The sequence below is a fragment of the Sebastes umbrosus genome, chromosome 4 (assembly GCF_015220745.1).
Source record: "Sebastes umbrosus isolate fSebUmb1 chromosome 4, fSebUmb1.pri, whole genome shotgun sequence".
Taxonomy (NCBI): Eukaryota; Metazoa; Chordata; class Actinopteri; order Perciformes; family Sebastidae; genus Sebastes; species Sebastes umbrosus.
In genome coordinates, this window is record NC_051272.1 from 22,474,013 (window position 1) to 22,486,522 (window position 12,510).

The 12,510-nt window shown below is 40.4% G+C and overlaps 1 long non-coding RNA gene across 1 annotated transcript; it reads left to right on the plus strand.

The window, feature by feature from the left end:
- Positions 1-1,656: 1,656 nt before the first annotated feature.
- Positions 1,657-12,319, plus strand: LOC119487506. The gene is made up of 4 exons (XR_005206712.1): positions 1,657-1,817; positions 3,347-3,537; positions 5,920-6,235; positions 11,815-12,319. It is a non-coding gene; the product is annotated as an uncharacterized LOC119487506 (long non-coding RNA).
- The last annotated feature ends 191 nt before the right edge of the window (positions 12,320-12,510 follow it).

Below are 12,510 nucleotides of genomic sequence, written 5' to 3' on the forward strand. Positions count from 1 at the left end.
GCAAACATGAATGACAATTCCACAAAGTGCTCAGAAAAAAATGGAAATTAGAGCAACTTTCTGATTGATTACTAGATAGATAGATAGATAGATAGATAGATAGATAGATAGATAGATAGTAACTTTATTGATCCAGAGGGAAATTCAAGTTTCCAGCATCACAGTTCCATAGTGCAAAACATGTTAGTAAAAAGGCAGTAAAAAAGTTAGTAGTAGTAGTAATAGCAGTAGTAGTAGTAGTAGTAATAATAGTAGTAGTAGTAGTAGCAACAATAGTAGTAGTAGTAGTAGTAGTAGTAGTAGTAGTAGCAACAATAGTAATAGAAGTAGTAGTAGTAGTAGTAATAGTACTAGCAGTAGTAGTAGTAGTTGTAGTTGTAGTAGTAGTAGCAACAATAGTAGTAGTAGTACTAGTAGTAGTAGTAGCAACAATAGTAGTAGTAGTACTAGTAGTAATAGTAGTAGTAATAGTAGTAGTAGTAGCAACAATAGTAATAGTAGTAGTAGTAGTAGTAGTAGTAGTAGCAACAATAGTAGTAGTAGTAGCAGTAGTAGTAATAGTAGTAGTAGTAGTAGCAGCAACAATAGTAGTAGTAGTAGTAGCAACAATAGTAGTAGTAGTAGCAGTAGTAGTAATAGTAGTAGTAGTAGTAGCAGCAACAATAGTAGTAGTAGCAACAATAGTAGTAGTAGTAGTAGTAGTAGCAACAATAGTAGTAGCAGTAGTAGTAGTAGTAGTAGTAGCAACAATAGTAGTAGTAATAGCAGTAGTAGTAGTAGTAGTAGTAGCAGTAGTAGTAGAAGTAGTAGTAGTAGCAATAGTAGTAGTAGAAGAAGTAGTAGTAGTAGTAGTAGTAGTAGTTGTAGTAGTAGTAGTAGTAGTAGCAATAGTAGTAGTAGAAGAAGTAGTAGTAGTAGTAGTAGTAGTAGTAGTAGTTGTAGTAGTAGCAACAATAGTAGTAGTAGTAGTAGCAACAATAGTAGTAGTAGTAGTAGCAACAATAGTAGTAGTAGTAGTAGTGGAAGTAGTAGTAGTAGTAGTAGTAGCAATAGTAGTAGTAGAAGAAGTAGTAGTAGTAGTAGTAGTAGCAATAGTAGTAGTAGAAGAAGTAGTAGTAGTAGTAGTAGTAGTAGTAGTTGTAGTAGTAGCAACAATAGTAGTAGTAGTAGTAGCAACAATAGTAGTAGTAGTAGTAGTGGAAGTAGTAGTAGTAGTAGTAGTAGCAATAGTAGTAGTAGAAGAAGTAGTAGTAGTAGTAGTAGTAGCAATAGTAGTAGTAGAAGAAGTAGTAGTAGTAGTAGTAGTAGTAGTAGTTGTAGTAGTAGCAACAATAGTAGTAGTAGTAGTAGCAACAATAGTAGTAGTAGTAGTAGTGGAAGTAGTAGTAGTAGTAGTAGTAGCAACAGTAGTAGTAGTAGTAGTCGTAGTAGTAGTAATAGTAGTAGGCTAGTAGTGTTGAAGAAATCTACAAAAAGCAAGAGAAAACTAAAGTCGTGAGGAGTGAGACGTCTCTTTGAGCTCGAAAACTCTTTGGAGCCGGCGGAGCTCTCTGATTGGTCGACACGCCGCCCTGGTCCTGGTATGACGTCAGTGCGGGAGCGAGTAGAGGAAGCGCGCAGGCTGGGAGAGAGAGGCAGAAGCTGGAGGACTGAGGATGAAACCAGACTCACTCACCTGATGACAGCAGCAGCAGCACCAGCAGCAGCAGCGCTCTCTCTCTAACCGGGGCCCGATGTAAATGCAAGAAGAAATAACCTGGAAAAATTCATTACCTGCTAAAGTTGAGGACATTTCTCTCCAGAGTCTGCTAAAACAGGTAAGAAACGCGTCTGGAAATACGCAGCATTTTGCGCACGTATATATACGGCTTTACCAGCTTTGAATCATGCCATGTCCATGTGTCTTATGCAGAGAATTTATTGCATGCACCTCTAACATGTTTAGTTTATTTTAACGTGAGGTATCATATTATTTAACCACTACAAATCATTTATTATAGGGTATTGGTTTAATTTATTATAGGGTATTGGTTTAATTTATTATAGGGTATTGGTTTAATTTATTATAGGGTATTGGTCACTAAACAGACAACAAAAAGTGACTATTACACCATGCTCCTCGGCCTATTATTATTATTATGATCAGTAACAAATTGGTTTCTGTAATAGCTTATGCAGATAATCCTTGTGATGTGAAATATAGTCTAGTTTTAGCAGAAGTAGGCCAACTCTCATTAAAAGTAGGGATTCGTTAACCCCACAGGAGCACCAAAGAGCCCAGGGCGAATTATCTTATAACCAAGCTCAATTCACATTTATAGATTTTTTTTTCTTTCTTATTAAAAAAGAGTCAGCTGTTGATGTTGGAGCATGCTGCATCAAAGAGATGTGTCTTTTACCTAATGCTGTCTCAGGTTCATTGTCATGGTCATGCTTTCAGGCCGCCCTATATATAGTTTTGGTCACACTGACTTTTCATGATCATCCACTGTGACAAAATAGGATAAACATTTCTATTATTATACCATCTCACATGTTAGGCTTTAAGTTCTAAAATCTGTATCTTTATGATTTTACATTAATAAGTCAGGTTGTAAAATAACACCAGTCATTCATTGTGTGAGTGTTAAGATGATATTAGTTGTATAAAATGTGTGTCTTAATGTTGCTTTAAATGTAAAAAATACCTTGTGTAAAAGGAGAGAGGAGTGTTACACAATAATCCTGCAGAATACAGGCCTTTTCTACACAATTAACTGTGTCTAAAGTGGATATTTTTGAATGCAACTTAACACAAGAAATATGTCTTGTTTGTATTTCAAATTGCTAATTTAAACTAGATCATTAAAGTCCCCTATTTATAAGTTTATAAGAATACACATTTGAACACTTTGTAATCCGATTCCTTAAAGAAATATGATGTTAATTGCAAGAAATGCTAATGCAATGGGCCTCCCACACATATATTTACCTAGAAATGCAAAATAATGTGTTTTTATTTTCTTACTAAAGCCTCCAGTAATTATATAATGCTTTTTTAAAGGAGGCTTTTCAAATATAACTAAAATGTGAAGTATAATTAGGTCACTGTAACATTGAGTAGGCCTTCAACCAGTCTCCTTTATATATCACCACAGGAGTATTTGACGGCTGGATGCTTTAGTTTAACCAACATAATATGTGTTTAAATGTTTAAATTTAACATATCTGATCCATCTCCTCCTATTATGTTGTGCCAAGCTGTTGTTATTCTCATTATCATTTAAAAATGTATAGTATAAATATGTTTCTATATATTATTTTTAGATATTATAGGCCTACTAATGCATACTCATCCTCCTCCTAGATCACGTCAGCATCATGTCAGCCTACAGAGTGTGTGAGAGAGAGGGGGGTGTGTTTCTGTCTTTGGTTATCTAGCTGTATGAGTTTTAAATACCTGTCATAAAGCTAGATAACCGAAAGTAGAAATGACTTCCGTAATATTGCCTTCATTCCCCAAAGAAAGCAGACTCCTCAGGCTTTACACTCTTAAAGGTAAGAAAATAATTTGCTTTGTTATTTTATTAAAGTTTGCTAAATAAAAAAAATGTAAAAAGCATGCAAATAATCCCAAATGGCTTGTACAAAATGTATATATAATATATTATAATTTTTTTATTTTATATGTGTTATTTTTTTAGTAAATGGCAGATTTTTAGGCATTTTAGAGCTTGTTCTTTGCAGAAAAATGTTTATTTGTTAATATGCCACGTGTGATGATGAGGTCTTTTTGAGGAAAACAAAAATGCCTTTGAGACATTATATGTTGAGACAAAATGCAAAGCTAACTTCTCATTTATCACTATGCTATAGAGTTTGATATAGTGTGTTTTTTTTATTTTTATCTCACTTCAGTTTATTTTGAGGATTCATATTCATATACTGTATATGAGCTCTAGGGGCCCTCAGTCAATACCTGGTCCTGTTTCAGGGTGGTTAGGGTTACTGTGCATCCATTCAGGTCCTCTGCAACATGGTGCTGAATGTTAAACAGGTCACCGATCCAACTTTTTCAGTCTCGATACCGATAGCGATACCTGGGCTTTGGGTATCGGCCGATACCGAGTACCGATCCGATACCAGTGTTTAATTAATAAGCTGTATGCCTCACTGTGTGGAAGTGACTGGGATCATTCTTTTATGTGTAAGGCAACAGCAGGCTGGACTTAAACATTGCTTTCCTAACTTTGTAAAACAAAATGTAACAAATACATACATAGATATAAATTTAGTGAATTGATTTTTTTTATTAAAACAATAAATCGTGCCCCAACAACTTGGTAAAAAAATCTTCAAAATTAACAGGAATTACAATTCAAGTGTATACCTTTTTAATGCTGCAATAAATTGGTCAAAACTTAAACAGGAATTAAAAATTCCAGTATATAATGTATATAGTATATAAACATAGAACTGAATAGATTGGCTTCATTGTCAGCGATACCCAATCCAGCTATTTGAGTCAGTATCGGCCCGATATCCGATCCCGTATCGGTGCATCCCTACCAGTGGGGGAACAGCTAGAATAAAACAAGAACTTTAAAACTTTCTCAATTTCAAGAATTTAGTTTTTATTGTGTGAACAAATCAAATAATATATGCAGGAAGGTTTTATTAGGTCACAATAGTTTTTAGAGATTTTGACATGTCATAGTAGGGAAAGCACCGGTGTTACTAATAACTGTCTCTGTTCTATTGAAATGTCCCAGTAGGTCATGATAGTGTGACAGTGAGCATGACCCTGAACCTGAAGCAGCTAAATGGAATTCAGCCATCATTGATTGTATTATTTACACCAGTGCTTTTTCCTACTGTGACATGTGTCTTCTGTGAAAAAGGCCTATCACACCTCAGAGCGTTTAATCTGATCCCTCCTGCTCACCTGCAGTAAGTGAAAACACACTAAAATCCTCCAGGGTTTCTCTCCTTGGAGGTTCCTGCTTTGGGACACACACTGGTGTCTTCCCCTGCCATCCCCAGTCAATGCTCACATTTTACCAAAGCAGATCCTCTTGATTTATCTTTTGCATTTACTTTAATCTTTTTGGAAGAGTATTTTCTATTTAGATTTCACCTGTGAGACTGTGTTTATAGAGGAAATAAAAGGGGATGCTGCTGCTTTGTCCAGGCACTACTGTCTCCGACTGCTAATAATGCAGTTGAGTGGTGTAGCAACCCACGCACACAGGGTTAAAAAAAAAAACACTTGGCATCTGTATTTAAAGCTGTAGCTAATCTTGGAGCCTTTGGGACACATTGTGTCTTGCCTCAATGAGAAGGCCAAGGCCATCCTGTAGACAGGGGCTGAACTTTTTAACTTGGTACTTCAGCGCCGTGCGGTGCATACGCTCAGCCCGGGAGAATGCCACTAAAGCCTAAAGAGCACCAAAGTGAGATGAGTTTTCATTCACTCTCTTAACTACCTATTGCAGTAGAGCTCGCTGTCAAACCGGGCTAATTGCTTCGTTTCACAGCGAGATATTGGATATGTGAAAAGGCCGCGGTCCCGAGTCTTACCCTGAGCTCGGTCTGCTATAGGGCGTGTCAGTCCTTAATGAATGGGAGTAAAAACACTTGAGGCTTTATTTATGGGATGGTCCAAGGCATTCTTGTTTCAACCTGTGTACATGTATAATGCAAATTATTCTTTTGGTGCTTTTATTGTGGCAAAAAATACACACTCGTGCACACAAAACACACAACTGCACTTTGAATGAGCAAAGCTGGCCGGAGATTTAAAAAAAGTTTTGTTAACTTTATAGCCGCAATTCAAGTGCCGAAGCAATTGTTTCATTAAAAAGGCTGTGTTTAGCTATACTGATATGTGCTTTTCATGTTTTATTCCTCTGTTTTCTCTTCCATCTGCTCTTGTTACAGGCTTCTGATTAACAACGTTGAATGATGGGGGGATTTCTTGAAAAGAGAACGATCATTAAAAGAAAAACGAGGAGAGAGAGAGGGAAAAACGGTTGGTCCGGAATTGCCACCTCCTCCTCTCCCCTCCCCCCCCCTCACCCTTTTTGCCCAAGAGCCTTCTTCTAATGCCATCTGTACTGCCAACGGGGGACACTTTGCCCGTGCCAGGAGGCGGACAAAGACCCTGCCGGATCCCCGGAGTATGGGCGCGCTCAGAGGAGCCATCTTGGGGAAGATGTTGCCGCGACACCTAAAATGGCTGGGGCTGGCATACGAGGTGAGCTGCATCATGGTTGTTCTGTTGGGTACCAGTGGTGTGGTGATGGTGGGCAGGAGGTGGGGGAGTGTGTGATTGTACGATGGGGGATGGGAGGAAGGACGAGGGGAAAGAAGACGAGTTTGCCATTTCCTCCCCAGTCACACATGGCCTCCCCCTTTTCTCTTCTATCTGCTGCTCCTGCTAATTAGCAGTTAAGGGGTGATTTGAGGGGGGGTGAGAGGGAGTGGGGTGAGGAAGGGTGGTGGTAGTTGGTGGTGGGAGGTGGGGGCTGGGTAGCAAACAAAATTAATGAGCTGGCACTGGTTGAAGGAAACCTGCCATCCTCTCTTGTCACGGTGCTTCTTTACTCCCCTGAAGCACACCAGGCAGCGGTGTACGTCGTGTTTCCACCCGACAAACCTCGCGGATTAATTCATGCAAAACTGCTTTCGTTATGAGATTCACATTATGATATTTAATACAGCATCTTAACTATCTTAATATGTGCCGAAGCCCCTCAGGTGAATTCTGTTGAGGAAGAGGATACTCGGATAATTCCTATTTGGGGAATTGCATTATTGTTTTTAAAAGTGGAAACCATTACGATATTAGATTTCGTTTACTATTATGAACAAAAGATATTTTGGCTCACGAAGCAGTTTCTTTATCTGTAATAATAGCAGCGCTGAATATTAGCAGTGTGTAATATTCGTATAATGGTGCTCATCAGAACATTTGAAAGTGCTTCAAATGGCATTTTTGAAACGCTTCAAAGACTGGTTATATCTCATATCTTCTTACACATTTAGTCCTAAACATTTGATGTTGACTACAACTTTCAGTATATAATAAACATAACTCTGCTACTACAACTCTGCCCACATGGTTAACAACTTTATTTGACACACACACACACACACACACACAGATTAAAAATGTCAAACATCACTGATATAAAAATGTCACATTCTTCCAAAATCTGACAGCGACCGCCAAATATCAAAGCTCCAAATCTGTACCACCTCCATCCATGTAACCTCTCTCACACACACACACACACACACACACGCACACAGAGAGAGAGAACCTGCGAGCGCTCTTCATCATGGCGTAGAGCCGCTCTGTAACCCCGGTGGCTCCGGCGGCAACCTGAAGCAGACACGTGAGCATGTGTGTCCGGGGCCAACATGTGCAGCTGCAGTGCTGCTTGTGTGTTAATGAACAGCGCCGTGCATTTTCACATTATCATTCAGCCCCGCTCTCTCGCTCTCTCTCCCCTCTCAATAGCTGTTTAGTCCCCCACCCCCACGCCCACCACCCCTCCGCCCTCCGTAAAGGCCTGCTTTCCCACCATTGTGGGAGCTGGTGCTGCGGCGGGCCCGGGCTTGGGGGGCAGGGTGGGAAAGACCCTCCAGACTAGACATGAGCAGATGCCTGAGACATTAGACTGTCGTGCGGATCACCGGGGTCGGGCGAGCCGCTGAGTTTTAATGTGTGAGCGAGTGTATGTGTGTTTGATATGTGTGTGTGATGGGGGTGGGGGAGGACGGTGGGGAGGGGGTGGTAGTCCAGGCCCTGGAGTGCCACCTGACTGTTCATTAGTCTATTCAGCCTCCTCTGCATGTCTGAAAAGCATGGAGATGCTGTTTAGAGAAGGATTTCACTGGCATTCATACATGATATGCATACAGAAGCTCAGGCCTGATCACGGTTTTGCCATTAGATTGTATCAAAGGTGTAATTTCAACACCACAAAGATGCATTTTCACGTTTTTTCCACATTGAGAATCAGATTATATTTGATGCAGCACGTCTTGTCATGAGCCATGCACCTCCTTTATCTTTGCTCCATTTACCAGCTGGATGTGATTTGTCCTCCGTGCAAACAGGATCTACATATTTTGTATCGCTCTCAGGTGGTTAAAAACAGACAGACATCGTGAACATCTCGCAAGACAGTTGGCGGGACACGGTGTATCACCGAGGAATGACTCAGCTAAGGCGATGGGTGTGCCTAACAAGCTGAATGATGTAACCCCGCGGATAATGATTATTAATGAGCCTCGTACTGTACATGTGCCTCCACAAAAAATATGTAAGGCGTGCGCAGCCACCGCACGTCAAAAGATTATTATTCATATAAAAGACTCAGAGCTGTCTTTATAATTGCATTTGCGCCGCTCATGTGTGATATACGGCGAGTTGCTTCGGGCAGATTTGACAGAAGGAAGAAAGCAAGGTGAAGGCGAGAAATTAATCTTGGAGATACTGTAGCTTTCTTGCTCCCATCTTGCTACGGCTGTTGCAGATCTCCGTGGTGCTTTAGAGGAAACAGAGGGAGCAGTGGGAGGAAATTGTGGCTTTTGTGAAGTCAAATTTTGGCTCACCAAGAAAGGGTTAAACACAGTGGAGACAAATGTATAAAGGAGGCAGGTGTAGCACATGGGCAGCAGCCATGTTTTTGAGCCACCAGTGTTACCTCTGCATGTGCTGAGCTTGTGTTAGCTTGTAGTACAGTGCCATGTTAAAGCAATGTGCAGCGTGCGAGGAGCTGGGCATGGAGGACTGGTGTGTGTGTGTGTGTGTTTGGAAAGAGTAAGAGGGGGGAGGTCGGTCTGCAACTGTTTGTGATAGCTGCGGCAGTCGACAGAGACAGCGTGGTCAAAGAGAGGCGGTGACTGAAGCATATTTGTCAGGGACATATATTCGTCCTTACTGTGCCTGCTAGGAGAGCAATCAGTGTTTCTAGTGTTTGGAGGACGTAAAAACGAGCGACACACACACACAGAATATGTATTCATGTAATGACTTCTGACTAATTGCGATATGCAGCTTGACATAACATGAAATGAGCGTTAGTAGGAAGTGAGAATTAAAAACAGGCTCTAAAGGTGATCTTTGATTTCACTAGTATGTGATGTCTTATAAACACTTTGGTGAAACTGCTTAAGAGTCTGGTTTTAATCTGCAATCAAGATTGTCTGAATCCAGAGCGGCTGAACAGTGAGGTCAGCGGCTTTGACACCGCGTCAGGAGGATTTAGGATGTGAACGTCCCTGAATCTTCCCTCTGCACCACACTTCTAATATTCATTCTTCAATTCCCTCTTTATACATTACCTAAAAACTGACAGAAAAAAAAATGTATTTCCCCCTCCAGAAAATGACAGAATATAGATGATTACTTCCCTTTCTTTTCTTCTCCTCTTCTATTCATTATTAACCATTGCTTTTGCAATGTGGGATTTTTCAGTGCAAGGAAATTATAATGTGTGACATGATGAAGTGACGGTAGCCGGCGCCCACTTCCAATTCTGTGTGGGTGAAAGCAGCGTAGCCATAGTAGCGATAAAATGTTAATACCACATATAGCTCCTGGGTTACCTCTTCGGATTCTCCTCACTATGTGTGTGTGGACACTATTAATGTTTTAACGGCTCCGCTGTGATTTATAAAGCCCGGCTCAGGGGCCGCCCATAGTCTTGGATGAGGTCCAATGTGGGTCAAGCGAGGCTCATCTGGGGTTTTTTAATGCAACTTTGGCCGAGACTAATCTAGCACAAAGCCTGACATTAAGTATCTTAGAGGAAGATGGAGAGAAGTTTTCTACATCCCAGGCTTTTCAGATTACGTCTGTTGGCCGCGGCGTCCCTGAGTAGGGGTCCTGTACGCTCCAATGAAAGTAGAGGAGAATTAGGTGACTGAGCCTTTAATACAGCGGCCCTTTGTAATCATATCAGGAGGAGATGAGGTGCTAGGGTGAGGAGAATTAGGGGGAATCCTTGGTGTGACCTCGTTTTTACATGTCTGCCGGTACAGTACGTGAATTCGATAGGCTGAAAAACAGGAGAAAGTCCAGAGTATATGTCGCTTTTCTTGCGTCAGATGGATGTACGACTCCGTCGCTCTGTCAGAAGTTCAAGTTCATGGGTGCAGCCGCTCCGTCTGCTGCCAGTTGGGGAGTTAAGAGAGCCTGTGGCCACCCTGGAGTACAGGAGGAGGAGGAGGAGGAGGAGGTGGATGGATAGGGGGTACATAGCCTTTGACCTCTGTTAGGGTTGCTATGGGAAAGAGGCCGGCCGGCTCAGTAATGTACGACTGAAAAGGCCGAACTGTCAGAGCTGTCCAGCAGACGTCAACCCCCCACCACACACACACACACACACACACACACACACTATCACGAACCCATTCACACATACTCACAGATGGCACGGGCCAGCTTGGGAATGTTAGCCGCGAGAGAAACGCTTTATGTTCATCAGACACCATTATAATTCATCCAGCCTTTAGAGTTAACACATTACCAGTCTACAGCTCTTCCTCAGTGCAGACCCACTATTGTGTTGTCTCATTTTTCAGCCTCATCCTACACATCTCAACACCCATTGTGTGTGTGTGTGGACTCATAAGACACCAAATGCACCATTGCTGTGGTGAAACAACATTTGTCGGAAAATAAAAGAACTTCTTACATTGCAAAGAAAGAGCTTTGTCTCCATCCACAAGTTCTATAAATAAAATCGACCACAAAAAAAGGTAACTAAAACATAACTCAAGTCTTTTCAACTAGAATCCATCCTCTGTGGCCGGCCCTACATCTCCATTCTTGTGTTATATATTCTGTTATCCATTAAAAACTGCATGTATAGACATATAGATACAATAATCTGTTATATTTCTGTCAGCGTTCGACGTGTAAGTGGCTGCGTGTCAGAGAGGGCATGCAAATCCACTGATTGTAATACGTGCATGTTTCCATGCCCCCGCTGTAAATGTGTGCAAGTGTGTCCTCATTTAAGGTTGCATTCATGCAGGGGAGGGGTCTCAGGAATAAAAGAGCGCATATTTGCATACGCTGCATGCCGTCTGCAGAGAGGGAGCAGTCAAAAAAAAGATATCAGAGGTGGACAAAGAGAACGAGGACAAATCCTTCATTGTGGGGTTGGTGGGAGAAAAGGCTCGTCTGAATTGGGGAGTGGGTGAAAATTGACAGAGAAAGAGTTGGGGCTGGTTCCCTGTGGGGATAAAAGCCTCCAGATCCCTCCATGCATACAGCCTGAAAATGGGAGAGAAGAACAACACGCAGAGCGCAGGGGCCTATTTTTACAGGGCATGAAAAGGAAGTTTGTTTTTCTGAAACACTGCCCACAATTTCTGATGTACAAAAGTAAAAAAAAAAAGCATGCACAACAACAAATTCAGTATTGTCAAAACATACTCAGCATTTTGAAAAAACAAAGAGCTTGGGTTTGCACAATCATTATTGCCTTTTGCATACTGGTTCTTTAAAAATATCTCCATAGACTCACTTTTATATGGCTGTGCTTTAACCCTGTGGCCCTTTTTTATTGTTGTTGATTTAATCTCTTTTGCAAGCTTTGAAAAATTATTTTCAAATAAAGCTTTTAAGTATTATGAATGTTTTATGTTGTAGTTCTTGACAAAACTATTAACTTTTAGGATATATAGGCTATAGACTTATACCATCTAATCACAGAGAAAGTGTGTATTGTAGTGGAAAAAAATCTTCTTTCTTTCTTTCTTTCTTTTAATTTTATTATTGTGCTAATGATTCGCTCCATCGTTTCTCCCCAGGATGGGACAGGATCTGCAAGCCTTTCTGTAGGAACCTGCCTAGGAGGCACGAGGAGATCGTGGACCAGAGACTCTCACCACAACATGAATTCAGGAGCTTATCAGTCACCTGAGCGTGAAGAGTCCTACTGTATTTTAAAGGACTATAAAAACAAAAGAGCTGTTCTGTAAGCCTGAAATGTATATCTCAAAATATGTCTGTTTTCAATGAAGATACCAGCTTTATTTTAAGATACTGTATCAATGATAAAGTGTGTGATCTGAAATGTTTACACAGATCTGTTATTTTCAAAATTGCAAATAAATAAACCTTGAATGTTCCTACTTATAATTCTCTCTCAATACATTATTTTCCATAGCTAATGCATGTTTTATTTAATCATTTATGAATTAATTATGTCTAAATTAAAATAGTCATTAATAGGATATAAATGCTTTACTGATAAAATGTATTGTGTTAAATTCCCTTCTGACACTTTGAAATAAAATAATGGAAATATCATCATCTCTGTGTTACAGTCTTGTTTTTGAGCATTTATTTTGGTGATAAATTAGGCAAGGACACAAGATATTATTACACTGCTGACATGCTAAAGAATGTGTTTTTAAGGTGAATACTTTTGACAGTGCTCTGTCTTTAATCCTAAAAAAAAAAAAGAAATTAAAATGAATCTAAAATAGGCAATGTATTTAGGA